This window comes from Ranitomeya variabilis, chromosome 4 (genome assembly GCF_051348905.1).
Source record: "Ranitomeya variabilis isolate aRanVar5 chromosome 4, aRanVar5.hap1, whole genome shotgun sequence".
In the NCBI taxonomy this organism is placed as follows: domain Eukaryota; kingdom Metazoa; phylum Chordata; class Amphibia; order Anura; family Dendrobatidae; genus Ranitomeya; species Ranitomeya variabilis.
The window spans coordinates 507,297,673-507,308,278 of NC_135235.1; the positions used below are offsets into that span (position 1 = coordinate 507,297,673).

Genomic DNA, 10,606 nt, shown 5'->3' on the forward strand with positions numbered 1-10,606 from the left:
GTCTCTTGACAGTGTAGGAACCACGTCTGTCTGACTGGCGCTGATGATTTTACTGCCGATCAGAAGCAGTGTTTGCCTGACAGCACGACAAACACCCGGTGTTTGGGGGGCCGAACCCGAAGAGTAGCACAGACTTCCTGGTGAAGTCTGTGTTCTGTGTCCATGCACGAGCAGTAGGTGTTCAGTACAGATGCCGAACTTTACTGTTCGCCCATCTCTATAAATATCCAATACTAAAGAGCCTCTAATTGACTGAGAAATACGTGTAAAATATTATCACTTCTCTTAGAACTGTATTGAAGCCATTTTGATCTCTTCATTGCAAACACAGCCATGGTAATGTCCAAGTGACCTCAATCTATCTGGTTATGGAAAAACGAATGTCAGCCAGTGGTAACCAACAACGGTATTTAGGTGGCATGTATAGGTCTAATATTGGACTGATACAACAAGGAAGTCTGCAAAAAAATAAATGTTTTATGACACACACTTTTGAGGTAAACATTTATGTTTAAATTTCTAGATTATGATGAAATTTATTTTGGTTTAAATACAGAATGCTAGTTTGCCCCTCTCAAAATGCAGGAAGCACATTTTCTTTGACAAATAAGCCTTGTTGCAGGATTTTGATTGAGAAGTAACATTATAACATTATGGGCAGCACATTAGCACAGTGATTAGCACTGCAGTGATGGAGTCCTGGGTTTAAATCCCACCAAGGACAACATCTGCAAGGAATTTGCAGATTTTCTCCCCATGTTTATGTGGATTTCCTCCGGGTTCTCCTGTTTTCTCCCACACTCCAAAGACCTACTGATAGGGATTCTAGATTGTGAGCCCCATTGGGGACAGCTATGATAATGTATGTAATATATGTAAAGCACTGCAGAATATGATGGCACTATACTGTGGTTCAAGGAGGAACGCGGGATGCACTGACGGACGGGAGGCAGAACAAGGGTTAACAGGTTTATTTACAGATGAGATACTCCACGCAGGGAGGTAAAGAGTCAAACAGAGTTAAAGGTACAACAAAATGCAACAGTTCAAAACACAATAATTAGGTGGCAAGAGTATAAGGTAGTCCTCACACTCCGGCTCCTGCTGCACATTAAATAGCGCCGGCAACGGTGAGCAGAGTGCCTCCTCCTAGATATTGCAGTCACTGGTTCTGTCTTCTGGTGACAGTGGTCGGTCTCTGGTGGCTCCCACTGCCCCTTGTCAGTAAACTAATGCAGCACCCCAGAGTCCTGGTCATTGCAGTAATATTATTCTTCCACCAGGGGGAGTGATATTACGTCTGAAGGTAATAAAGGAGATCTTCCTACCGGGTATCACAAACCATACACCACACTGCACACTCCAGACCACCAGGAGGAGCCTTGCTCCTATCTACTAGGGCACTCCTCACAGAAGGGTAAAACTGGTGGGCTGAATAGAAAGTTAGGGAGAAGCTGGCTGGGCTTTGCAGAGGCAACATCTGTCAGGCAGACAGGGGGAAAGGAGGAAGATCTGAGCTGCAGACAGAGGGCCCCTGACAGGGGTGGGATCCTGTCAGAGGCCTAGCTAGACAGAAAGCTACGGAGCTGCACCTGCCCCACGTACGGTAGCATCCTAAGAAAGGACACGAAGAGAATTGTATTGTAGAGGGTGAGAAACGAAGTCATAGCACAAGGAAAAAACACGAGGAGGAGTTCTGCCCTGTAAAGGCTGCCTCCTTCTGAGGCACGTAGCCGGTGGCCGGAACACCGAGGGAGCAACTGTCTCCAAGCCTTGCTTGTTGTGAATTCTGCTCTTGGGCTCCCTCCATTGGTTGTAAGTGGTAGCGCTGCTGTCTCTGAATCGCAGCATTTATCAGGTGTGTTCACTTTCTGCAATTTTGACTGGGCTATTTAGTCTTGCTTCACCCTTTAGTCAGTGCCAGTTGTCCATTGTTCCTGGAGGATTCACATCCCTGCCTGGTCTCTTCTGCTTTGCAATTCATTTCAACAAAGATAAGTTCTGGCCTTAATTTTGCTGTCCACATGCTGTGGCCTTATTGTTCAGTTCTTTTCTATGTTTTGTCTTGTCCAGCTTGGTCTGTATAAGGATTTGTTTAGCCAAGCTGGTATCTCTGGAGATGCAGATATTCCCTCCATATCTTTAGTTAGCTGTGGAGTTTTTGTATTTTCTGTGGTGGATATTTTCTAGTGTTTTAATACTTACCGCATAGTACTCTGTTCTATCCTTTCTATTTAGCTAGAAGTGGCCTCCTTTGCTAAATTCTGATTTCAGTCTGTGTATGTTTTTTCCCTCTCCTCTCACAGTCAATATTTGTGGGGGGCTGCCTATCCTTTGGGGATTTTCTCTGAGGCAAGATAGTTTTCCCTTTTCTATCTCTAGGGGTAATTAGTCCTCCGGCTGTGTCGAGATGTCCAGGGAGTGCTAGGTACATTCCACAGCTACTTCTAGTTGCGGTGTTAAGTTCAGGGTCTGCGGTCAGTACAGGTACCACCTTCTCCAGAGTACGTCTCATGCTGCTCTTAGGCCATCAGATCATAACACTTGCTCCAGAGACCGGTAGGACAGTCAATTCCAAGTTGGCTGCCCGACCTTAATACCTAGGAAGACACAGTGGCAACTTGTGGGGGTCAGGGCATCTCTAGGGTCCCTATAAACAAGCCTCAGGCCATCAGTCATACGGGTTTGTCTTATCCATACCATCTGGGGAACAGAGAGGAAGAAATAACATCTAGAACATCTACAGGAGTTGTGAGGACCTTACCGAGAAGCTCAGCAGGGTGGTACTGCAACACACAGGCGCTAGTGGAAGGCTACTGATTTCCACCTGGATAAGGGGACTCTGGATTTGCCTTCAGACCGGCCGGACTCTGCCTACCCTGTGGTCTGTACCCTGGACTGTAGATGCTGAAGTCTTCAGTAAAGGTAAAGAGACTGCAACCTTGTGTCCTCATTCTTCACTGCGCCTTACATCGTCCACCATCACCACCTACACTTCTGGGAAGCCCTGGGGATACACTTCACCTGTGGGAAGGTATACCATCTAGCTGTCATCACATCACCCCAGCGGACCCCTAAGCATCCTGACCGAATACCACAGGTCATGGAGTCAAAGTAATCACTGCACTCGTATAATTTCAAGTTGCATATATCAGAAGTTTATTTGACTTGAGTCAGTAGACAAATGCTTGGCGAATTTAACGTTTCGGCCAGCCCGTGGCCTTGCTCACAAAAATCGCTGCAACAAGCAAGAAGACAGACAGAATATCAAAAACAAATAAGTACACATATACATATTTACATATTTACATGAATGAATACATGTCAAAGACACTGGCAGCCATGGTAGGACAAATATATATCAAGATAAAGAGCACAAACTGCATCCGGTAAGTGAAGTCCAGAAGGATAAGAAGTCACAGAGATCAAAGAGAATGGTTTAAAAGAAATGTATGCATGTGATATGGAGCCAGAGGAGGCAAGAGAACATACCCCAATGGAAATCTGTTGTTTAAAGTAAGGATACCGTATGGCTGATGAGTCAGATAGGAGGACCCAAATGTGTAACCTGAAAGGAACAATGTACCATGAGGTTGCAATAAAAACAGTATACATACACCAATGTACACCTGGAATGTGCTAAGTGGGATATTACCCGTAGATCTCAAAAGAGAGGTGTTATATGGGAATGCTGTAGTTTGACTAGATTCCAGAGAGAAGACTCCATTGATTGTCACCTTTATTATCAGGGAGGGAGGGGGGGGGAAGGGGATGGTGCCCCTAGGTCAATATGTACTTAGTTATATAGGCCATAAGGGTGGACTATGTGCCAAAGACATACTACACACATACTAACCAAAATGATATGGTATAAACGCTTGCCCATGCACTACAGCTGTAATTCCAGCCGGAGGGTAAACAATTGCTGAAATAGAGGTTAGATATACATGAGAGTAATAGGGGGAGAGGGGGGGAAAATTCATGGGTTACCAGATTGTGGACACATAAAGAAGGCTTATAGGGTACCTGTCGTATATATACACTCAGGAGTACAGATCAGGCTGTGTAGATCATGTGCCTTCTGAACTATCCCAGCCGGGGAAGATAGTGCTGTGGACAAGAGGATAATAGATGGCTGAGACCCAGGGCAAGGAGTCAGTTAATGGATACAAACATGCGGTCCCATGAGGCCCCTTGAAATACCTGTCTCACATACGGAATCAGGGGCACAGGTTAAGTGGTGTAATCCCTGTATGGTTTGGTATGTCCCAGATGAAGTCACTGTGGGCAAGAGGATAACAGTGCTAAAGAATCCCAAGTGGGGTACTGGTTCACTTATCTGTAGGTAGTGCTGGGGTCTCACATCCGTTCTCCTCGTTCCTGTATGCAGAGCAAGCGTTGGTGGCCAAGTGGAGGGTGCCGACACAGACCTGTGTCAAGGCGGTGGGTAGGCTGATCCTGGTGCTGTGTGCAGGGCTTATGTGGCTCTCCGGCCGGTCATGTGACCGGATATGCAGGGGGAAGCTGGCACCTGCGCAGAAGCTACTTGGCCGATGCTATTGTAATGTGTGTGAGTCACAGTCACATGCTGTGTGGCTGGTGATATGTTAATGTGGGGGAGGAGCCCAACTATCCCTGGCCATTGTGTACAATGAGAAGGTTTTAGAGCAGAGCTTTTGTGTTATAAAGCTTTGTCATATATATTCATTAGGGACAGACAACTGCCCCATAGCAGATATGATGTTCTACTGGACGGATGGAAAGCAAGTCCCAATACACAGACGATATATACAGTCATGTTAAGTTACATAGATATACTGTTGGTAGGAGTCCAAACTAATAAACAAAAGAAATGAAATAATGGAAAAAAGGAAATAAATGAAAATAAAGTATAAGGGAGAATAAAGCAAATGAATGAAAAGAAAGTTTGGGAAAATGATAAAAATAAAAAATGGAGTATGCCAAAAACGTAAAACCGGGGGAAATAAAACTGAACTAAAAAAATGAACCATATTTATTGAAAAAAAGGGGGGGACTATAGAGAATGCTATAGAACCTTAAAAAATGAAACTTATGTAGGAACTAATGGGGTATGCATCTTACCGGCTTGGAAGAACATGTTGTAGACGTTGTTTGTGCAGGAGGACATTAGGTCTATATGGAAGATAAAATGTCATTAGCCTGGGAGGACATAAAGTCTACATGGGAGGTAAAATTAGGTTAGCCAGTCTATCTCACGGTTCAAGCCACATGGATGTAGGGTATCGAGAGTGTATATCCAGAACGTCTCACGTTGTTTTAATAGTTTCACATGGTTACCTCCTCGCCTTGGACGCGAGACTTTTTCCACGACCTGAAACCTCAGTTGTGCTACACTGTGGTTGGCTTCTTTGAAGTGAAGGGGGAGGGGGAGCCATAGTTTGCCACACCGAATTGTGGACTTATGGCTAGATATGCGATCCCTTATTGTCTGAGTGGTCTCCCTTACATACAATAGCCCACAAGGGCATTTTATAATGTAGACTACGAATTTGGTTTCGCAGGTATAGTAGTCTTTTATTTTGTATGACTTACCAGTCCGTGAGTGTATCACTTCACTGCCCTTGATCACATTTGAGCAACTCATGCAGCCCAAGCATGGAAAGGTTCCAGTGCGTTTGTGTCCTGAGAGTGTTCTGTTCATTAGTGTTTTTTGTGTGCCTAGGTCAGCTCTAACGACCCTGTCGCGTATATTCCTGGGCCTCCTGGTACCCATCAGAGGGGGCTCCCTAAACACAGGAATGGTTGGATAGGCTCTATTCAAGAGTGGCCAATGTGCCCGGATTAAATTGTGTATTCTACACATTGTAGGGTGGTGTCCATGTACAAATGGAAGTCTCGGGGTTTTTTGGGAGTCTATAGCCTTATTTTCTACTTCCTCCAGAGCTCTAGTGGTCTCCGTGTTGAGGAGGTCAGCGGGATAGTTACGGGCCTTGAATTTGTCTGACATCTCTTGTAACCTGGTTACTTTTACTTCGGGGTTTGAGACAATTCTGGATACTCTCTTAAATTGAGACCTTGGAAGGCTGTCCTTAGTGGATTTAGGATGGCAGCTGTTGTAGAGTAGAAGGCTGTTACAGTCAGTCGGTTTTGAATAGATATCTGTACTCAAATTACCCAGGGAGTCTTTGAGGACTTTAGTGTCCAAGAAGGTGACTACACTGTCGTGGTATGAGAGTGTGAAAGTAAGTTCTGGTCTGGTGGTATTGATCTCATTGTGGAACTCTTGAAGGCTGGTATAGTCACCTCTCCAAATACAGAATATATCATCGATATATCTGTACCAGGTCAGTGCGTGCTGCTGAAAAATGGGGTTTGAGTATACATGCTCCCTCTCAAATCTGTCCATATACAGATTTGCATACGCCGGGGCCACATTGGACCCCATGGCGGTACCACAGGTTTGTACAAAGAAGTCATCCTCGAACAGGAAGTTCTCCCTAAGTACCAAATTCAAGAGGTCTATGCAAAGGTCATGGGTATTGATATCAATTTCTGCTTCCTGTAAGGTAAGCGAGACAGCTGCGATACCCCTATCGTGTACGATGGAGGTATAGAGACTATTTACATCCAATGTGCACAAAAGACTGCCAGGTGGGATATTGGAGATGTTACGAATTTTGGACAGAAAATCACTGGTGTCCAACACAAATGATTTCGTGAACCGGGTGTAAGGTGTAAGTAATTTCTCTAGAAATTTGGAAAGAGGGTTGAGGATTGAGTCAGTTGATGCTACAATGGGACGGCCGGGAGGATTCTGGAGGTTTTTGTGGATTTTCGGGAGGATGTATAATACTGGAGTTACTGGGTGATGGTTAATAAGGAAAGTCTTTGTTTTGGTGTCAATGGTTCCTAGACCCATGTGTTTGTTAATCACAGTATTAATTTTCCGTTGTACGGAATATGTGGGATCCCCCTGCAGCTTCTTGTAGGTGTCTTGGTCGGATAACTGTCTCCTAACCTCAGTGACATAGTGATGCCTGTTCATAACAACGATGGCTCCCCCCTTGTCTGCTGGTTTAATCACAATGTTCCTGTTTTCACTCAATGAATCAAGTGCTTGTTTTTCTAAGGGATTGAGATTGTGGCGGACAGGGAGGAGACCAAGACGTTGTTCATGTATGGTCCCCTTGATATCCCTATCTAGGAGATCAATGAATGTTTCCACCGCATGGTTTGACTTGGGTGGGACAAAAGTACTAGGATTTCTTAAGCCTAATGCTCCTATAGTGATTTTGGCATCCTCTCTCTGACTAGGTGTAGTGCCTAGTCTATTAACTACTGGATTGGGGGTCTCCTCAAATACCACAGGTAGCAGCACGAACTACCCCTTTAAAGACCTTTCCCAAAACCATAAAAACTCTTTCCTTTTATTGGACGCCCCTCAAAGGGCCACAAACTGGGTCGGGCCACCATGACATCCCCCGAACTGAAGGACCCGGTACCGAGTACCCCATTGCCCTAACGTGGGGGCGATCCACTAATGTAGCTATTAAAGGCACGGGCCACAGTCCGGTGCGAACCCAACATGGCTCTTTAACTTTATTAGCTGGAGGTAGTCAGGAACAGATGGTCAGGAAAACTCTTGTGTGTCCACCTCAGGGTGTGTGTCCAGCACCTGGTAGGTACTCCCTGGCTGTCATTGGGCACACACCGCATGTCCCGTTCTCCCGGGTCACCGCTGTTGGCGGTGGGCGATGCTGGTCCGTTTGGCGCCAGTGCTCCCGGCTGGCTCCACTCTGTGTGCATGGCTCTGCACACCTCTGTTCTGCATGGCTCTGCTTCGCTCTGCACGGCTCTCTCTGCAGAATGGTGTCCTGGACCCCTTGTCCAACTGCAGCACAGCTCGTCATAGCGCCGGTACTCTGTCTCAGGAAGGGGAGCAGAGTGCGCTGCTCACCCGACTGCACACTACTTTGCCCTGGCGCGCAACTCTCTTCTTGCGTGCGCTTTTTTCTTTGTTTCTGCATGCCCTTTCCTGGCTCTCTCCGCCCCCTCCCATCAGCAGGAAGCTCCGTCTCACTATTGCTTCCCTCATGTAGCAGGGGAAGGTCCGCCTCTCTCAGGCTTCCCCCCAGAAACAGAGGATGCAGCCCTTTCAGTTCTGGACCTGGCATGCAGTTACCCGTGGTCTGGTCTACCCCCTTACATAAGCAAAGCATAATTATAAAATAATAACAATAAAAATGACTGCCCTCCTTGTTTGCAGTATGTGAAGAATAAACAAAAGCTATTAAGATGCTGTTACTGCGGTATATCTCAGATCAATTTATCAGTTATACTAAGTATGAAGTTACAGCATTTCCTATATATCACTTGAATATTTGGATTTTTATTTATTTATTTAATGAGACTACTAAACCCATTTTCAATGTGCTTCATTACTGTAATAGTACACGACAATCAGCTTTTGGCATTTTTATATCACTGCGGTAGATGGAATGATCTGTGTGCTCTGACCTTCTATCCCTATCCTTTTGCAACCCTCATTTTTTATAGAGAGAAGTGAAAAAGGGAAAATTATTGGAGCTCACCACCTTGCAAGGTAATTAATATCCAAGATGAAGATACACGTTGAGAGTACCGCTATTGCTGGTGAGCCACAGGAGAGGAAAGGAAGGAATCCAGCACAACCATCCAATGTTAAAATCCAGTTTATTCACAAGCCATTAAAAATAAGGATCCAAGGAAACTATATAAAACCTGACGCGTTTCTGGTGCAACACAAGCGCCCTTAGCTATAAAATATAAGTTTGCAATATACACAAGATACTGTGTGATGAATACCGGTAAATACCAATCACGTGCAAAGGAATGATAATTGCATTTAGAAATGCAGCAGGTTTTATTTGGTTTCCTTGGATCCTTGTTTTTTATGGCTTGTGAATAAACTGAAGTTTAATGTTTGATGGTTGTGCCAGATTCTTTCCTTCCTCTTCCTCATTTTTAATACTGGCTGTAATAGTCCACCCTGATTGTCTGTGCTAGACTATGTGATGTGATAGCTAAGGGCATTATGTAGAAGGCCGTGCAGCCATGCTTTATGTCATTAGTAGGGTTGAGCGACTTTCATTTTTTTAAGATCGAGTCGGGTTTTGTGAAACCCGACTTTGTCCAGAGTCGAGTCGAGTGCAGCCGGCCGATTATCGCTAAAAGTCGGGGATCGACCGAAACGCGAAACCCAATGCAAGTCAATGGGGAAGCATAGTCGGCAGTGAGTGGAGGCCAGGAAAACACCTACAGTGCCCATTTTAATGCCAAAAACATCCATTCTTGTTTCTGAAGCTTGTCAATCTTAATTAACTTTATAATAATAGTTGGGCATAAGAAATTGGGGGTCATTTGGCAAAAGTTGTGGGGGGAGTAGGGCTGGCTCAAGTTTTTCGTGGGCCCAGGAAATGCGGACTACGTCACGGCGGTGTTGCAGGGAGAGGTAAGTATTTCAACGTTGCAAGTGCTGTGATCCTGAGCAAGCAGGGGGGGCCCACTCGTTCGCATTGGCACTGGCACAGGGCCCCTCAAAGTACGGCGGTGTGTTTGCATGGTGGGGGCGCCTCCCACCAGCAGTGACACTTTTGCGTACTCTGAGGGGCCCTGTGCCAGTGACGTCGCCAAAGAGTATGCCCCCCCACCTGATGAAGGAACCTGCACTTTCATCTGCACCTTCCTCTTTGTCCCTGTGTAAGGTGGTATAACATGCGGGAAGGGGAACTGTCATGTTCTCAATGGCAAGAGAACATAGCATCAGCATATATAGGAACTAGCTCTTGGAAGATGGGAACTGAGCTGACCATGAACTAAACCTAACGCACAACTAGCAGTGGCCGGGTAGCATGCCTACGTTGATTCTAGATGCCCAGCACCAGCCGGAGGACTAAATAATGCTAGCAGAAGAAAATATTAGTCCTAGCTCACCTCTAGAGAAATACCCCGAAAGGAGACAGAGGCCCCCCACATGTATTGGCGGTGAATTAAGATGAAATAACAAACGTAGTATGAAAATAGGTTTAGCAAATTTGAGGTCCACTTACTACATAGCAGAAGACAGAAAGGACACTTTCATGGTCAGCTGAAAACCCTATCAAAATACCATCCAGGAATTACTTTAAAACTCTGGCATTAACTCATAACACCAGAGTGGCAATTCCTGTTCACAAGAGCTTTCCAGACACAGTAACGAAACTACAGCTGTGAACTGGAACAAAAATGCAAAAACAAACATGGACAAGAGTCCAACTTATCTAGTAGTTGTCTAGGAGCAGGAACAAGCACAGAGAGGCTTCTGATAACATTGTTGACCGGCAAGAAACTAACAGAGCAGCAAGGTTATATAGCGACTCCCACATCTTGATGGGAACAGGTGAACAGAGAAGATGAAAACACCAGTTCAATTCCACCAGTAGCCACCGGGGGAGCCCAGAATCCAAATTCACAACAGTACCCCCCCCTCAAGGAGGGGGCACCGAACCCTCACCAGAACCACCAGGGCGATCAGGATGGGCCCTATGAAAGGCACGAACCAGATCAGAGGCATGAACATCAGATGCATTCACCCAAGAATTATCCT

General features: G+C 45.5%; 1 long non-coding RNA gene across 2 annotated transcripts; it reads right to left on the reverse strand.

Moving 5' to 3' along the window:
* Window positions 1–3,103: 3,103 nt before the first annotated feature.
* LOC143769076 (uncharacterized) lies at window positions 3,104–5,156 on the reverse strand. Of its 2 annotated transcripts, none has more exons than XR_013214205.1 (3): window positions 5,104–5,156; window positions 3,493–3,568; window positions 3,104–3,238 (listed from the first exon to the last, which is right to left on the reverse strand). It is a non-coding gene; the product is annotated as an uncharacterized LOC143769076 (long non-coding RNA). The 2 variants fall into 2 exon arrangements; XR_013214206.1 differs by lacking the exon at window positions 5,104–5,156 and adding an exon at window positions 4,027–4,093.
* Between the last annotated feature and the right edge of the window lie 5,450 nt (window positions 5,157–10,606).